This window comes from Arctopsyche grandis, chromosome 6 (assembly GCF_051622035.1).
Source record: "Arctopsyche grandis isolate Sample6627 chromosome 6, ASM5162203v2, whole genome shotgun sequence".
Lineage (NCBI taxonomy): Eukaryota > Metazoa > Arthropoda > Insecta > Trichoptera > Hydropsychidae > Arctopsyche > Arctopsyche grandis.
Genome location: NC_135360.1, coordinates 6,347,406 through 6,367,190, shown reverse-complemented (window position 1 = coordinate 6,367,190; position 19,785 = coordinate 6,347,406).

Below are 19,785 nucleotides of genomic sequence, written 5' to 3'. Positions count from 1 at the left end.
ATATCTTTGTCTGTAAATTGTTTCAATTTTTACTGTTTTCCGATATACATATATCGTTAAATACAATATTCGGCAACATTTTCGGTCCCCTTTCAATGCCTTTCAAATGCCAGTGTATGAAAAACTTTCCCAGATCATTTGACCTGAAGATTTTTGAATGACTATTAAAAATACTTGTTGCTCAAAAGTTCACCTGCCTTTTGGCTGGACATGGGGGATCTCGTCCGAAATTTAGTTTTATCTGAAAAGATTTTAAGCTTCCAGTTCGATTCAGCTGAATTTCAGTTGAACTGTTGAAATATATTTTTATTTTTTTTATGTATATATTTATTTTATTATGTATATATTTTTATTTTTATTTCTGTGTTTTTTCGACCATTGTGGCGCATTAGGAAATCCTGTAATGCCAAAATGGTCCAAACTTAAACTAAAATAAATAAATAATATAATTCGAGCATTAATGTATATCTACTTCGTTTAAATTTGAATGATTATGTGATATTTTAGCCCACTGTGTTCGTAACCAAAATTAATTGAACAGTAAAGCGTCGCCATTTTCAAACCATTCCATCAGCCCCAATTTTAAAACAAGGTAAATCGAATATTATCCAATATAAAATTTTTAGTGTTAGCATTGTGAGTTTAATCGAAAAATTATATTTTTTCAGCAATTTTATCTTCGTCTTATATCAAGCTCCTGCCCCAGCAATAACGATAAACATTATTTACACAGGTACGATAAGTACTCCTTCAAATTGATTTTTAAGAATATTTCATATTTTGTATTACAAAAGATTAAATTTTTTTCTTTCATAACTTATTCAATTTAACAACTTGCAACGTTTGTAATTAGGAAATCGTCCAGCCCCTTCATAGCTCGATCTGTTTCACTAACTCGATGCTATCGCCACGTAGTGAGATTTGAAAAACTCATAAAAGGTATGTACATACATAGTATGTATACATATGTGCTTCAAAATAGCATTTGATAATATTTAAATGATTAGAATCTAATTATGTTGTTTTTAAACATTACAGCATTCGAAGCTTATAAACCATCACATGATCTACGCCCAGCTTAGTTTACAGCCCTTACTTATTCACTACAAATACAAAAAGGTAAATAATAACGCTTTCTCATTTTTTACTCAAATTAATTAATATCCAAAGATAACCGCTATTGTATTTGCAATCAACAGCTACATTGTACATATACATATCTGTCATACCGAATCTATCAACTTCAAATCTTCTTTCTCGGTATTAAATATTTTTATAAATGCACATATGTACATACATATGTGTAGATATGTATGTTTGTATGTATGAAAACAAGGCATGTATTTTCATCGAAAACTTCATTATTCAAAATGTCAATGTTCGAAATTTTGACATTTCGACGATTTATACAAATTTATTTCTTAAAAGTATGTACATTGAAACTGTTTAACCAAAAACATTTCGTTTTTCCTCAGCAATCTAAGAAAACCGAATCACTCTCATCATCAGTCTTCAACACCTTCACCATTCCTTGCCTTATGTAAACAGGTATTAATATTTGGTATGTATTAGATATAATATCTTTTGTATTGAACATAAGTAAATGCCAAAAACTTATTTATTCAAACGAATTATGTAATTGATTTGTAATATTACATATATTGCAGCTACATATTTTAACTTAATCTCCGTCATCGTCAAAGTTCACCAGTCCTCGTCTAACCTCGTAACTAAATTAATTAAAAGGTGTGTGATTCAAAAATACTATTTTAATAATTGGCATTTAACATGAATGTACATTTATGAATAATATAATATTTCAGGTATTCCAATCTTCATCACCTCTAGTTAAAAACCGCCTAGTCATCGAGTAACAAAATATCGTACTAATACAAGGTGTGTATTATTTTCGTATATTCAAATTTACATATCAAATTCGATTCCATATTCATCAAAGGACATTAAAATGAAAATCGATACGATACAAAATTCAGGCTAAAATTTGAACCAAAACAAGTTTTTTTTATTTTCGAAATTTGTTTTCTTTTATTTTTTCAAAGGTACTTATTAAAAACACAAAACTGATGAGGTTTTATTTGCATTCTCATACATTTATAGCAAATCGATTATTTTTTTAAATAAATAGAATACATAGTTACCGAAATACATATATATTGAATTGAATTTCAGAACATAAATTTTACCGCATACTACAAGCGAAGAGAAAATGCATTATTATTTTAAATACGTATATATGTATGTACATATATTAATTTATACAAATTAAATAAATACATATAAAACAATTTTCAACGCATCATTGAAAAATAATATTATATACATTTCTATTTCGAACTTTTTGAAAACCACGATTGTGATTTCGGATACAATAGAATATTTATGTTTCACATAAACGATTTTAATATTTTCCGAAAAACTATAAAATAAATTATATTTCCTCAGAAATCTAAGAGAACTGAAGGCTCGTCACCAATCTTCGACACCCTCACCGTCTCTTGTCTATAAACAGGTTTCGATATTAGGTATGTATTACAAATAAATTGGAATATTACTGAACTCTATCATATTATATTTATCCTATTATGCTGTACATTGACATTCGAATAATATAATACTATGATTACTAACAAAATTAAATTAAAATCGTAAATGCTCGGTAGATCAATAGCTATTAAAATAGATATAAGATGTATTGAACATAATTTAGTAATATTTAAAAACATTAATCTGAACTTGTATTTTTCTTTTAATTGCAGTGATCTCGAAAAAGTTATCCCGTTGTTTGAAAAGATCCGTCAATTTCAAGAATTGTGAATCGTAAGTCGTTATCTATTTATTTTTAAAAAGGGATTTCGTTAATTTGATTTTCTGTAAAAAATGGCATCCGCCAGCAGCAACATGGCCCAAGAAAAGAATTCAGAAGATCTTTTGTCGAGTGAAATGTCTACGGAAGAAAGATTGACTAGCTTTGTTAAATGCTTTGTAACAGAATTGGAAACTACGTTGCAATTGCATTATGATATTTTAGAAGGTAATATAAAAAAATCGGGACAAATGCCGAAATTAATAGGAACTGCCTTAGGAATATTTGTTAATACGTTTATCGGCATAAAAACAAAAAACGCTGAAAAAATTTTTCAAAACTTATTAAAAAAACCCTTTGAAGAGATGGAAAAAAATAAAGCCTTAGAATATCATGAAATTGTATACAGTTATAACAGATCAAAAACTGAAATGAGACAATTATTTGTGAACATTGCCATTGACGTCTTTAGAAGTTTCGAAAATCAATTCAGTGGAATCACTTCTACGAAAGGATCTCAAAAAGCTATTCAAAGAGTAGCGAGAGATGCTGCTTACCGATTCATGAATCGATTCAAAAGTGAAGGCGAATCATATAGTGAAAATTCAATATTACGTAAAATCCAAAAATTCAGGGCTAAATTGTATAAATCAATCAAACCTCAATTGCCTGCTCCAAAAGCTAATTACGAAATGAATGCTCGGAAAGTAATAGAGGGAAAATCCAAGCCCAATTCGGAAATAATTCCTGATGCAATATCGAAACCTGGTTTTGACATACGGTATAAATGTAGAGAATCTCACGATAATTGTGAAAACATCAAATGGAATACGTCTGATTTATTCGATCAAGTTGGCATAGCAGTAGAAAAAGAAGGTTTAGAAGATTATGTAGTTTATGAAACAAAAAAATCCAATTGTGAAATATACGGCTATAGACATCTTTTTCCAGACGAGAAATTCGATTTTGCTGAACCTGCTGAAAAATGCATGAAAACTTGTATGCATCCACAGTATTTAAATCATAGAGACTTCTATACGCCACAAAGTGATAGAATATTCAAATTAATCACTAAAGAACACGAAGTTGAAGTTCGGCTAAGAACTTTAGAATTAACTGAAGAAATGAAGGAAGATTTTGTGCAATTAAAAAATACAGTTGACAAACATTACAGCGCAGAGGGGAATCAACTGTCGAAGACAATAGTCACATTTAATGACCAGTTAACGGAAATCATTGCTGGGATTAACAAGATTCTTGAAGAATTAAAATCTGCACAGAATGACCGTGATGCTAAAGCACGAAGAAATGAAGAGCATCACCAAAGTCATACGGAGAAATTACAGAATATCGTCGAACATTTTAATATAACATGTAGTCAAAATAATAAGGAACGAATTTTATTTCAACTGCAGAAACCCGTGAAATTCTTTGAAGGGAGGATATCAGAATTGGAAAAACTACATGAAGCACTTACGAAAAGATCATTCGCTGCGATTACGCAGGCAGCCTCCGTCGTTGGCCTAGGGGGAATTGGGAAGACGGAATTAGCGAAAAAATATATGCTGGAATATGATGGTTATTATCATAATATAATCTTCCTAAATGCTGAAAAAAGCGAAATTGTGTTGGAATCGTTTAAGAAACTAGCGCGAAAATTAAAAATCGATTTGTACTATATGTCAGAAACAAAAAAAAACGAACGAGATTTAAAAGACGTCATCGAAGATATTTACGATTGTTTAAACAAGATTGGGAATACTCTTGTGGTGTTTGATAATGCTGAAGAGTACGAAAATATAAAAAACTTAATTTTCAACAATTCCATTGATAAAGCTTGCATATCCACCTTAATAACATCTCGATGTCGAAAATGGAATATTGGAGATCGTGGCGATATTGGTGTGATTCCATTGAATGAGTTTAACGAAGAAGAAGCTTTGAACTACTTGAAAAAATGTTTCGAAAACGAAAACGACGATGACCTAAATTCGTTAATAAAATTATTGCACTGTTTTCCGTTGGGGCTTAAACAAGCTGTCGGGTATATTCAACAGCAAATTTCAAAAAAACGTGGACAAAAAAATAGCAAAGACTTTAAAATAAAAGACTACGTGGAATTATATAACGATAAGTGGGCAGAACTTCTAAGAGAGGGGCATAATAAAAAAGAAGATTTGTACCAACAAACAATCGCGACAACTTGGAGAATCACTATAACGAAGATAAAAAAAAAAAGTAAATGTGGGAAATTGGCTTCATCAATATTGAATATCATGGCATATCTGGCACCAGACAATATCGACGTTGAGGAAATATTTTCAAAACTAGAACCAAACAAAGACAAATTGTACGACGCTGTTGAATTGCTTTGCGATTACAGCATGATAAATTGTGTAGACGAGGTAGCGAGCCTGCATCGGTTGGTTCAACGAGCAGTTCAAATAAACACAATTAAGAAGAAGAAAGAAGATGAGATTCTCAGAAAAACATTGAAGTTGCTAAAAAAACGTGAATCCGAGGACCATATGGTGAGTGTTATGGAACATTCGTCCAAGTATCCTAAAATAGTGAAAAAGTTTTATAACGATACTTCCTTGCACCTTGTGTGTAAACACGGAAATACGAATTTAGTGAGATTTTTGATCGAAAAAGGGGCCAACGTATCATATAAAACTGATTGGGGAAAAACACCGATGCATATGGCTGCAGAAAGTGGCAATGTTGAGATAATGCAAATGCTTGTAAATGAAGGAGCTTCTCTAAACGATACTGATATAGACGGAAACACACCACTCCATATCGCTGCCTTAAATAATAAACCCTATGCTTTAGAGTTTTTATTGAAAAAGGGAGCCGATCAAAATTTAATGAACAATGACAGAAAAACAGTTCTACATTGTGTTTTCATAAAAGATGTTGTGGAAGCATTTGAGTTTCTTTTGAGAGAGAAAGTAAATTTAGATAAACTGAGTGATGATGGTTCGACTCTGTTGCATTTGGCTGCAGAAAATGGCAGTGCTAAGATACTGCAATTGCTAATCGATAAAAATTATGATATAAACGAAACTGATGACAAGGGTAATTCACCACTTCTTATAGCTGCAATCAATAATCAACCCGAAGCGATAAAGATTTTGTTGAATTTGCCAGCTGATCCGAGTACAATAAACTCAGATGGAAAATCAATGCTTCATTGCATTGCAGAAAAAGGAACTGTCGATGAATTCGAATTGGTTTTGAACGAGGGTGTGGATCCGAATACTCGAGATAAATCTGATCGCTCGCCATTACATTATGCTGTAATTGAGGGAAATCTCAAGATAATGCAACTACTTATCGAAAAAGGAGCTGACATGAATGTAACTGATAAAGACGGCAACTCACCACTCCTCCTTGCTGTCGAATATAATAAAATTGAAGCATTAAAACTCTTATTAAAATCGGGAGCCGATGTGAATGCAAGAAACTGGAAAGGTACAGCACTTCATTATAGTGTAATAAGAGGGGCTGAAGTGGAATGCAAATTGTTACTACTGAACAAAGATTTAGATCCGAATATTCGAGATAAATCTGATCGCTCGCCATTACATTATGCTGCAATTAAGGGAAATCTGAATATTATCCAACTACTTATCGATAAAGTAGTTGACATAAATGTAACTGATGAAGACGGCAACTCACCACTTCTCCTTGCTGCCGAATATAATAAAATTGAAGCATTCAAACTCTTATTAAAGGCGGGAGCCGATGTAAATGCAAGAAACTGGAAAGGTACAGCACTTCATTATAGTGTAATAAGAGGGGCTGAAGATGAATGCAAATTGTTACTACTGAGCAAAGAATTATATCCGAATATTCGAGATAAATCTGATCGCTCGCCATTACATTATGCTGTAATTGAGGGAAATCTCAAGATAATGCAACTACTTATCGAAAAAGGAGCTGACATGAATGTAACTGATAAAGACGGCAACTCACCACTCCTCCTTGCTGTCGAATATAATAAAATTGAAGCATTAAAACTCTTATTAAAATCGGGAGCCGATGTGAATGCAAGAAACTGGAAAGGTACAGCACTTCATTATAGTGTAATAAGAGGGGCTGAAGTGGAATGCAAATTGTTACTACTGAACAAAGATTTAGATCCGAATATTCGAGATAAATCTGATCGCTCGCCATTACATTATGCTGCAATTAAGGGAAATCTGAATATTATCCAACTACTTATCGATAAAGTAGTTGACATAAATGTAACTGATGAAGACGGCAACTCACCACTTCTCCTTGCTGCCGAATATAATAAAATTGAAGCATTCAAACTCTTATTAAAGGCGGGAGCCGATGTAAATGCAAGAAACTCGAAAGGCACAGCACTTCATTATAGTGTAATAAGAGGGGCTGAAGATGAATGCAAATTGTTACTACTGAGCAAAGAATTAGATCCGAATATTCGAGATAAATCTGATCGCTCGCCATTACATTATGCTGTAATTGAGGGAAATCTCAAGATAATGCAACTACTTATCGAAAAAGGAGCTGACATGAATGTAACTGATAAAGACGGCAACTCACCACTCCTCCTTGCTGTCGAATATAATAAAATTGAAGCATTAAAACTCTTATTAAAATCGGGAGCCGATGTGAATGCAACAAGCTCGAAAGGTACAGCACTTCATTATAGTGTAATAAGAGGGGCTGAAGTGGAATGCAAATTGTTACTACTGAACAAAGATTTAGATCCGAATATTCGAGATAAATCTGATCGCTCGCCATTACATTATGCTGTAATTGGGGGAAATCTCAATATAATGCAACTACTTATCGATAAAGGAATTGACATAAATGTAACTGATGAAGACGGTAACTCACCACTCCTCCTTGCTGCCGAATATAATAGAATTGAAGCTTTAAAACTCCTATTGAAATCGGGAGCTGATCCGAAAACAATGAACTCAGAGGGTAAATCAATGCTTCATTATATCGCAGGAGAAGGGACTGTCAATGAATTCAAACTACTATTGAGTAAGCAATTAGATCCAAATATTCGAGATAAATGTGAGCGCTCGCTATTACATTATGCTGCTATTCAGGGTAATCTCAAGATAATGCAACTACTTATCGATAAAGGAGTTGACATGAATGTAACTAATAATGACGGCAACTCACCACTCCTCCTTGCTGCCAAATATAATGAAATTGAAGCATTAAAACTCTTATTAAAATCGGGAGCCGATGTGAATGCAAGAAACTCGAAAGGTACAGCACTTCATTATAGTGTAAGAAGAGGGGCTGAAGAGGAATGCAAATTTTTACTGAGCAATGAATTAGATCCGAATATTCGAGATAAATCTGATCGCTCGCCATTACATTATGCTGCAATTGAGGGTAATCTCAAGATAATGCAACTACTTATCGATAAAGGAGTTGACGTGAATGTAACTGATAAAGATGGCAACTCACCACTCCTCCTTGCTGCCAAATATAATAAAATTGAAGCATTAAAACTCTTATTAAAATCGGGAGCCGATGTGAATGCAAGAAACTCGAAAGGTACAGCACTTCATTATAGTGTAAGAAGATGGGCTGAAGAGGAATGCAAATTTTTACTGAGCAAAGAATTAGATCCGAATATTCGAGATAAATCTGATCGCTCGCCATTACATTATGCTGCAATTGAGGGTAATCTCAAGATAATGCAACTACTTATCGATAAAGGAGTTGACATGAATGTAACTGATAATGACGGCAACTCACCACTCCTCCTTGCTGCCAAATATAATGAAATTGAAGCATTAAAACTCCTATTAGAATCTGGAGCCGCTGTGGAAGAATACAAATTCCTATTGAGCAATGGAGTGGATCCGAATATTCGAGAAAAATTTGATCGCTCGCCATTACATTATGCTGCAATTGGGGGAAATCTCAAGATAATGCAACTACTCATCGATATAGGTGTTGATATAAATGTAACTAATCAAAGAGGTTACACACCACTTTATTTGGCTGCTTTTAATGGTAAATTAGAAGCATTCAAATATTTACTTAAGAATGGTGCTGATCCAAAAATTGTTTCTAAACGAGGTGAAACTGTATTACATGCGGCAGCTCATAAGTGCGACATATTTGCTTTTAAATTCATCATGGAATTGAAATTTGGTCTAACAGTTGTTGATAAAATGAGAAAATCTTTATTACATTTAGCTGCACTTGGAAGAAATGAAACCATCATTCGGTTTTTAATTAAAGAAGGAATGGATCCCAATATAACTGATAGTTTTGGATACACTGCACTTCACGATATTTCCATATCACTAAATTTTGCCTTGTTCACTTATTATATAATTGAATTATTCATTAAATTTGGCGCTAACCCAAACGCAATGTGCAAGTATAGTCGCACGCCCTTGCACTTAGCATCAATCAGAAATAATCATTTTGCAGCCAAAGAATTGATAGAGAATGGTGCAGAAATCGACGCGTTTAACAAACTCGGTCGATCTGCTTTGCACTATGCCACGGCAAAATGTCATTGGAATACAATTGATCTTCTACTGAAAAAAGGTGCTGACGTTAACGTGTTTGATTCAAAAGGGCGATCACCACTACATCATCTTTCACGTAATGGTAAATTTAAACATGTGAAACTATTGCTGGAACATGGCGCCGATCCTCGCAAATTGGACAAAGCAGGCCACTCACTGCTGCATCTGGCCGCCGTGCACTTTCGATACCGCACTGTGGAGTATTTCATCAAAAACGTAAAAGGCACTGACGTCAATGCCCGAGACGTCGACGGCAAAACCCCTCTACATATGGCAGCCGAGTTTGGAAGAGTCGCCATTGTTGGTCTCCTCATCCGCCATGGGGCCGAAACTGGAGCCACGGACAAAAACGGCAATTCACCATTGGATTCAGCAGCCAAGCTTAATCGTGTCAAAGTCGTGGACTTCTTCAACTCTAGCTTACAAGGTATTTGAATTACATCATATTCATGTAATTTTTGCGGCCCCTAATTGATTGATTTAACAGTTTGATTTATTTTTGTTGAATTTATAGCTATACAAGAATCTCAATGTTGAAACGTCAGCTTCAAATCCATTGTAATTCGTACGAAGGTCACTCAAAAGCAAAAATGAGACAGTCTTACATCTTCAAATATTAAATATGCCAGTATTTATGAGCCTGTGATATGTTGTTTTTTTTCCTTTATCTTTTTTATGACAAAATGTACATTTGATTTAATTTTAGTCAATACGTTTATGAATAAGGGATCGTGTTTGTTGTGTGCGAATTATTTTATTTTTACTTAATTTATATAAAAGTATCGATTGTAAATATATGTATGTACACAAATTTATATGTATAAAATAGTTGTTTTCGACGTCGAGATTTTGACTGATACAGTATCGGTCCTTGATCACGTTTTAGTGGTTTCCAGTATATTTCGGGGGTAATTCAACATCATTAATCCTGTCTTATTTGAAACTAATATTCGTAAGTTGAATAATAATTGTTAAGTTATAATTTTTTCCTCACAATTTGGTTAACTTTAAAATTTCCATTTCTTGTTTGATATATTTCATTTCTGTGCTTCCTCCCCCCACCCCTCTTCTCACCATAGTAGGGAGAAAGGAAAATGAAAAAAAAAGTTATGCACAAATCTTTCCAGCGGCAAATGAAGAACACTTCTCTATATTCACGACATCAAGACGATTTTGAGTTTATGAGAGCAAATGAATAATCTAAATAAATTCAGATGAAACAAATTGAGATGTGGGAGGTGCAATTTAGACATGGAAATGTATTCGCCATTTCATTACCTATTCAGTTATTATTTATGTTATCTTTTCATCTGACTTATGTACATACATATGTACTTACATATGTTATTTTAATTTCGTTGAAATTATTTTCATCATCAATAAATTGCATTCACTCCAAGTCGATATATCACACATCTTGGGACATCTACATCTTTCAGACCACCGAATCGATCTTACAAATCGTCAGAAGCTGTTTCAGGTCATTTCAATGATGGTCATATTTCTGTATGTATTGAATTTCAGTCGTTCGATTATAATATTTCATTCTGAATGACCCCCCTTAATATTGATTTTTGGCTTGGAGTCCAGGTTGAGAAACACTTTCTAAGCTGATGCTTGATAAATACTTATTATATGTATAAAATATCGTACATTTTTATCGATACATAATAAAACAAAAATATTTTATTACGTAGTTGTTTAATTACTAATAGTTGAAATCCCATATATTTTTAAATGGAATTGTTTATTGATTAAAATTAATATATTTGCTTATGAAATGTATGTACAAAATATCGATTCTAAATTTTTTATATAAGAATATAATATTTTAAGCTTTTAAAACTTTATGTTTAGTAGCTAAAACATTTTTAAGGTTATGTTTAAGGTAATATTTTAACGAAATTTTTAAATGACTATTTATCTCTCATAATCTATTAAATGGATTATGTTATTGAGTATATAGAGTTATACAAGATTTTTTTCATGTTTTCTCCGATACTATTCTGTGTATCAAATTGTAATTTTACGTTTTTAAAAACTTAAATTTAACTGGAAGTGGTTTTATTTTTGACCGTTTCGGTGAAAATTATCTTCATGATATTTAAGCGTATTATTTGGCCGTTTTATCAATTTTCATTTTCGTGATATTTTTTCATTACAATCTTTAAAAGACGTCTTAATTGTACAACCCAAAGTACAATAGATCTTTTGTCGTAATAAATGTTTAAAATTTATGAATTTCCTTTAAACATGTATCAAGAGTGCTCTTACAGAATCTATTTGAGTGTGTGTGTGTGTATAGACAATTAAGCAAATTATATTTTTAATACTCCGTATATATGTATGTATATATTCTTCGAAAACTATTTATAAATAAATTTATGTGTTTCTGTAAGATTTGTTAAAATGAAAGGATGTCAAATAAAAATCAGTTATAGCTGGTCATTTTATGTGCTCTTTATCAATTTCGACAATAATAGTTATTAAATTACAATAAAAACATTTTTTGCGCAAACAATGGATATTCCACCATGCTGATATGTTATATTTATTGTTCTCAGTTTCTTAAGTTATTTCATTTATGTCTTAATACAGATACCATTTTATCAATACATATGTATATTTTTCATATAAATTTAAATACATATTATGAATAGTTATACTACGTAGAAAGCATTCATTTAAAGTGATTTTTTTTTAAATATTAAAAATCATTTTACAAAAATCAAGATTTTTCAATGAATTTTTCATATATATTTTTGTATTACTTATTCACGCTCACTTGTAATTTTCATGAGGAGCGCTATTCAATTAGGAAATGTATGTTTTTAATATAAATCGGGGCAATTACCCAAATTCAGCTTGGTCCCCATGAATTTATATTATAGTGCATGCACACATATATACGTATTAATCAATCATATATTAAACAAAAAATCACTTATCATATCCATAAGGATTAATCGATATTTTGCGACAGTAAATATCGATTAAAACGAAAAGTAAATCAGTGAATGAAAATTTTATGATAAATTTTCTAAAATGATAAAGAATACAGTTGTAATAAAATTTTATGTAGAAAACTATATTTATTTTATGTCAATAATGGTCGAATGTAATTATTACCTTTATGTATTTCTTAAAATCCTGCATTTGTGCAGATATGTAGATAATTTATGTAATTTTTACAGTGAAAAATAGTTAACATTATTGATGTGTTCAAAGAAAGTACTTGTACACCGAAAATACTTAATTTACTGGTATAAAAAACGTGGCCAATGTTGTGATATATGTATGTTTACATGTAAAATGAAAATACAACGATAGTAAAGCAACCTCTGGAATCTGTACTCATTCTTTCATCAAAACAATCTTAGTCAAGAAGAAACAGTTTTTAGTATCACGAAATTAGCCAAGCTTTCTTTATGATATTGTATTATTCTTTATAATATAAATCTAATATTAACAGTATTTTTCTTCTTCTTCAAGAATAAAATTTGTGTGTACATACATGTAATTAAAAAAGTTTAAAAAAATTGTCAAGAAACAGATATGTTTATATTTCATTTTTTGTTCTGCGAATTAAAATAACCATTCCAGAAATTTCACAATAAAAATTATTTCCCCCGTCTATAATATGTGTAAAATTCCTCATTGGTCCTTCCAAATTTCACTGCTTGAATCGTTGAGCTTGGATAATTATTGTAAGAACAATTCATGAAAACGAATTTAAGGTTCTATTTATATTTACCATAACTATTTGTTAACAATTCTTTAATATTTATATAGTTCGAAAGCAAAAATATCATCAAACGACATTATTCAGAATAATTATCATGTAATATTTCCGTAACACATGCACAGATATACATACATTTAAATACTTAAATTTACTTTTTTATATAAAAAAATATTGTTATTAAATACAACGATGCATATTTTAGATAGATTTAGGTGCATTTTAGTAAAATAGCAAAGCATTCTTAAATACTTCTTATTGGATTATTAAAATACAAATGATGATTACGTGTATTTATGTTAAATTATTTCCTATTGCAATATAAGTTAGTGGCATATATAAATATTCTGTTTGTGAAAACAATTTTAAACTTTTTAAACGTCATATTAAAAACGTAACATGGCAAATGATATAATATTATACAAAATAATCGACTGTTTCAAACGCCTCAATGAAATCTCTTTTTGGAAGACGGTTCATTTGTGGTTTTGTTGCACATTTTGTTATTATGAAGCATTGAAACAGTCATCACCATCAAAGTGTTGTACACAAATTATACAAAGAGAAAAACTTAAATTGGACATTAAGTTACATACCATGTTGTTCCGTTAAGAGTTTTAACATTTTTAATAATTTAATAAATTATATATCATTTAATACGCATGTACAATATATTACATACTTATTTTAATACATGCAAATGTGATTCGTTTTAAAATTATTATATTCATATTTCATATGTTCCAATAAATCTGTCGATAGAATTGTTATTTGAAAGATACCTTTTTTATATACACATCCTATTATGAATTTGATTTCATGTAAATAAAAGGTAGCAATTTGCATCAGAAAATTGAGTGTATTTTAATATTTTCCTAAACTAAAACAGGACATACATACCCACATCATATCTTCTGAATATAAAAGTGACATGTTATATAAGAAATCTTAGTTGGCTAAGATTTAAGATTAAGAGTTGACGAAAAATAATCTCTCAGTTGTACAAGAAGGTAAGATACTAATGCTTACATCAAAATCATGCACGTGTCACTTTTGTCTTGTGAATACATGATCAAAAATACAAATGTAATCAAACTTTAATTAACTGTTGATATCTTTAACGTAATGTCAGCAATAATAGCTCACTTTAAATGTGTGTTCAACCCGTCAGAGTTGTACAGTTCAACAATTCACTTAACGTTACATCAAGACTTCAATATTTAATTCCTATCAACTTAACTAACAAGCTTAAGCACTGTTGTTTCTAAAACATCATTAAAGAGTATTGTTTTAATTAAATATGCATATATGTATATATTACATTTTTTATATAAATTTAATTTCGAATTGATTCAATACATGTTTTAAACACTAGCTTGATGTATTACATCTATAAACACCTAGAAAATAAAACCCAAAAATTCACAGTTGCAACCTAAGCCTCCCTGCACACATATCGTTATGCTTAAATGCAAGAAAGACACATAAGTTAATATGACGGCACGCATATGCTAATGAAATTCTGGTGGATGACACAACTTAAGAGGCCCACAGATGAAGCGATTTATCGCTCGTTAATAAGTGATAGGTGATTCTAAAGATTGGATAGATTATCACTGCTACTGTGAGCCCGTTTACAGATGAATCATCTTTGAAACAGTATTCTAAACATTACAAGACGAGTCTATTGTTCAATATAATGTGTAATAACAGTAATAGAATTCGTGCAATGCGAGTGATGAGATAGGTAGTTCTAGAGCGCTTCGTGTGTCCTTACACAGTTTCAGCGTATACAATAAAGGCTAGAAAATCACACACGTGTCGAAATACATAGTGAATAGTAGTCGATAAGTTATGGCGTCGTTTTTACAGACAAAATCAACGATAATCATGACTGAGGGGTGTGTGATGGGTTCGAGCTTGTCCATCAGACGTTAGCTCTGCGTGATGCACTGTGCGAAACTTTTATGTGTCTGTCTTTGCCGTCCGCTCAGATAACAATGATGATGGAGCAGAGTGTACATCAATGAGGCCAGAGCTCCGATGCACGGTGCCGTCATCAGCATCAGCATCATGTTGTACTTGACTTGATGGCCGGACAAGGACGGTGCAGAGTTGCAAGCGTCTGCATCGTTGCAACTTTGCAAGCAGCCGTGCACGTATCTGAAAATTCACAAATTCATCTTGGTAACACTGTACTGTAAGATTCAGAATCAAGATCGGTGATCTCATCTATTTCACCATAAAGCCATACGATGGCATCATTGCGCTCTTATACAAACATGCAGAGCCAACCTCGCCTGAAATCATCTTCACCTACACAAGGGCAAAGGCATAATCAACTCACTTCATAGTAACGATCGCGAACCCACGGAACCCTGGAAGCATTAACCGATGATCTCATCGATTGCTTAATCAAGTACCTGCACGAGCCTGCCGAGCTTACCTCGCCTGAAATTATCTTCACTCTCACAAGGGCAACGAACCATTTCCATTCGCTTCACATATGTATACTATTGCTAGCTCGTATAAATATGATGACATCACTCAACCAGCATATAAACCAGCGCAGCAGACTCAGACAGCAGTTCAGTCTTTCCGTTGAAGTTATCATAGGCCGGAATACGGTCAAAACATTCCGTCCTAAGGGCAAACACCCAATTCGATTTGCTTCACATATTTATTTATTTTATTCTAAACAGACCATTGTGGCATAACAGGAATTCCTAAAGCGCCACAATGGTCAAAAAATATAACACAAAAAAAACAAAATAACAATTAAACATAAATTAATACATAACGAAAATAATATAATCATCAATTATACATAAAAAAATACATTTGAACATAAACATAAATACATCCATACATAAACATTAAAAGTAGCATTTAATAATAACAGATAAAGTAAAAATATCAAATAAAAAATATAGCTTAAGGAATGCCTTCCACCTACAGCCAGTTCCAATAAATATATAAGAAACAACTACAAATACAAAACATCCCTGCAAGGCCCAAATGGAAGAGAGTTAATCAAAATTTCACTCATAAATCACAATCAATCATGAAAACAATGATGAGCGCAGACTACCAGATAAATGGGTTAGAGTAATTTCCGACAATTTACGCTCACTAAGGTGGAAAATATCACATTCAGTCTCGGCAGCAACGATTTCATTAAGAAGAAAAAGAACTGTGCGGGCAGGAGGTACAGCCAGCAAATGATGATGTCTACCATGCACATAGTACGAACGCACATATACTATTGCAAGCCTGTAGAATCTCCCAAAAGCATAATTACATCACTCAAACAGTATACAAACCAGCGCAGCAGACTCAGACCGCAGTTCGATCAGCCTTTTCGTTGAAGTGGGCAACTAGTTTAAACTTGTATATATACTAAGCACAAATAAACATCCTGGGTATATTTAACCAAGTTTCTATATATGTATTCTAAAATTTATAATTAACTTATATGTACTGTCCCTCAAAGAGGTGTCTTTTCGCAACCCCGCAAGAATGCATCCATGGTCTTAGCAGACCTGATGCACTCAGGGAGGGCATTATACATGAGCACACCCCTGTGAAAAACACCCCCAGCTGTCTTATTTTTTCTTACTCTACTTACAACTAGTTTGTCTTTAATTCTAGTATAAAAACTATGTTTATCTCTATTCATTATTATATAATCATCAAAGTACTTAGGCAATATCTTATGATCTAACTTACAAAAAAAAGACAATGTACTAATATTGAGACTAATTCTAATACTCGTCCATCCTAATTCATCTAACATACTTCCAATACTCTTAAATCTACTCACATTCAAAATACCTCTCATAGCTTTATTCTGTATTTTTTGCATTTTTTCTAAATCTTGGCCACTAAACAAATTAAGCACAGTGGCACAATAAACCACATGTGGCAAGACAATTGAATTAAAACACTAAAATTTTAATTTTTTTACTTAAAATATTTCTTAATCTTCATAATATACCAACTTTTCTAGCCATTTTTTTTATTATATAGTCAGCGTGCATCCTAAAATTTACTCCCGAGTCTATGTATATTCGTAAGTATTTTATATTTTCAACTTTTTCAATTAAATTATCATCAATTCTAATTTCATTCAATATATTTTTATTTTTACCATTCAACCACATCATTTTTATTTTATTCACATTCAGCTTTAATTTATTTTCACGCAACCAGTCATTCACATAATTTAATTCTATATTTAAAATCTCAGACATTACATCAACATTCTTTCCAATTATATATATCAAAGTTGACTAATAGACATCTTATAGTTTTCTTCCTACTTAAAAGTTGGCTGAAATAAGCCATATGACACATTTACTTAAAAAAACCAGCTCTAAGTTAGTACATAAAGGATAGAAATATAAATTTTCAGCTTAATACGTTTAGGGGTGTGGACAGAGTAGTGGTCACAAAATTTTTGATCTTTCTACGAGGAAAAAATCCCACTTCCGGTTCATTAAATTAAGTATTTTTTTTTTATTTTACTTAAAATCACTATTTTTATTATACACACTAAATATCAAGAAGCATAAAACAATTTAAAAGGTCAAAATAAAATAATGAAAAAATAATGAAATATTGTTTTTAAAAAAAATACTACTTCCGGATTACGAATTCTGACCAAAACCCTACCAGCTCTAAGTTAGTACATATTATTAGACTTATTTATTATTATTTATTTATTAAAATTATTATTTTTATTATTTATTATTATTATTATTTATTATCAGTAATATTTATATAATTACTTATGTATTTATTTATTTATTTTTTGTTTACTATTTTTCAATACTTTTTTTATTATCTATATATTATTTATATGGGCGTTGGGGATTGCACTATTCTCCTCATCGTCTGGAATAAAAGCTATTATTATTATTATTATTATTATTATTATTATTATAAAGGATAGAAATATAAATTTTCAGCTTAATACGTTTAGGGGTGTGGACAGAGTAGTGGACACAACATTTTTGACCTTTCTACGAGGAAAAAATCCCACTTCCGGAACATTAAATTAAGTAATTTTTTTTTTATTTTACTGTAAAAAATTATTTTTATTATACACACTAAATATCAAGGAGCATAAAATAATTTAAAAGGTCAAAATAAAATAATGAAAAATTAATGAAATATTGTTTTTAAAAAAAATACTACTTCCGGTTTACGAATTCTGACCAAAACCCTACCAGCTCTAAGTTAGTACATAAAGGATAGAAATATAAATTTTCAGCTTAATACGTTCAGGAGTGTGGACAGAGTAGTGGGCACAACATTTTCAACCTTTCTAAGTGAAAAAAATCCCACTTCCGGTTTATAAAATTTAATAATTTTTTTTTATTTTCATCACATTGCTACATAAATTATATTTAAATTTTTTTTGTGACGAAATCACATGTAAAAGGGGTCGAAAAAAATAGTGGAAGAAAAATCGAACAAGAGTAAACTGCCACTTACGGTTGACAGATACTTACTAAATTTTATATATAACTTGGTATTAAGCTTAAACTTTTAGATATGAAATTTCAGTTCAATAAACTAAAAGGCTTCTGAGAAAAACATAAAAAACCTCGATTCTTTAGAGTAAAAGTACTACTTCCGGTTCAGATAGAAATATTTAAAAAATACAAGATTATAAAAATTATTATTTCTATTATATTTAAAAAAAATTCAGTCTGATTCAGTTTGTGGTTTGGGAGATAATTGAATTCAAAAACTTAAAAAAAAGAGGACACATATAAGGGGAGGTACCATTTTCGGTCAACTTAAAAATTTGAAAAAAAATTATGACGTGTCAATAAGAATTTCATTAACCGATACTAAGTTTCATTTCGATAGGACTAAGGGTGTTAAAAATATCCCCAAAATACACACACACATTTTTTCTAGATCATGAAAACGTGATCAGTGATCGATTCTGAGTTCGAATCAGTCAAAATCTCGAGTTCGAATTTTCGCATGATCACAAAACTTCATCTATTGTTACTACGTACATAGATAAAGTAAAAAGGAAGTTGGAGGCGTTCACAAGAGATTTTGGGGTTTGGTGCATCCGCTCTAAAATCCCGAATGATAGATTGCACATCGGATGACGAGTTACCTTTCGATGTGCACAGATGCAATTATTAAAATTGAGTTGGATCTTTCTGGCGAGTTTAATAAGGCAAGATTCGGAACTTATCGAATCTTGCCTTATTAAACTCGCCTGAAAGATCCAACTCAATGTTAATAATTACCATTTTAATAATTGCATCTGTGCATATCGAAAGTTTACCCGTCATCTGGTGTGCAATCTATCATTCGAGAAGACGAGAATCGCATTTAAAGCAGCCGTCCGTTAAACTGTCGTTCAATTTGTCTGACGATTTTAGAGCGGATGCACCGCATCCCTACGATGATACTACAGCAACACAGACCAACCAAATCGTAATTGATGCGATCAGACGGTTGTTTCAATTATGGTCCAAACTTTAAATAAATAAATATGATTGGTTAAAACATAAAAAAAAAGAATTATTACGAATGGAATATTTGGTTGAAAATCGACTGGATTTTCCATATTTCAAAAATATAAAAAAATGAATAGGACATGGCAATTCTAAAGAACAGAAAATCGTAAGAAACTACAAAAA